Here is a 378-nt window from a genome sequence, read left to right on the forward strand (position 1 = left end):
GGAGAGGGTGGCTTGACCGTCCTTTCTAGGGGTGTCCTTTAATAGCTTGGTGAGAGGAAGTAGCTTATCTGCACAACCGGGAATGAAACGTCTATAGAAATTGACCATCCCTAGATAATGCCTTAGCTGGCGCAAAGAAGTAGGAGGTGCGATGCGCTGAATTGCATCGACTTTAGACGAGAGAGTTTTGATGCCAGTCGAATCAATATGATGGCCGAGAAAATCAAGAGAAGATTGCCCGAACACACACTTGCCTGGATTAACGCGCACACCACAGTCGCGAAGACGCTGAAAAAGCTGAGACAAGTGCCAGAGATGATTCTCATGTGTGTCGCTTGCGATGAGGATATCATCGACATAAGCGAACACAAAGTCAAG

Source organism: Octopus bimaculoides, chromosome 7 (genome assembly GCF_001194135.2).
Source record: "Octopus bimaculoides isolate UCB-OBI-ISO-001 chromosome 7, ASM119413v2, whole genome shotgun sequence".
Classification (NCBI taxonomy): domain Eukaryota; kingdom Metazoa; phylum Mollusca; class Cephalopoda; order Octopoda; family Octopodidae; genus Octopus; species Octopus bimaculoides.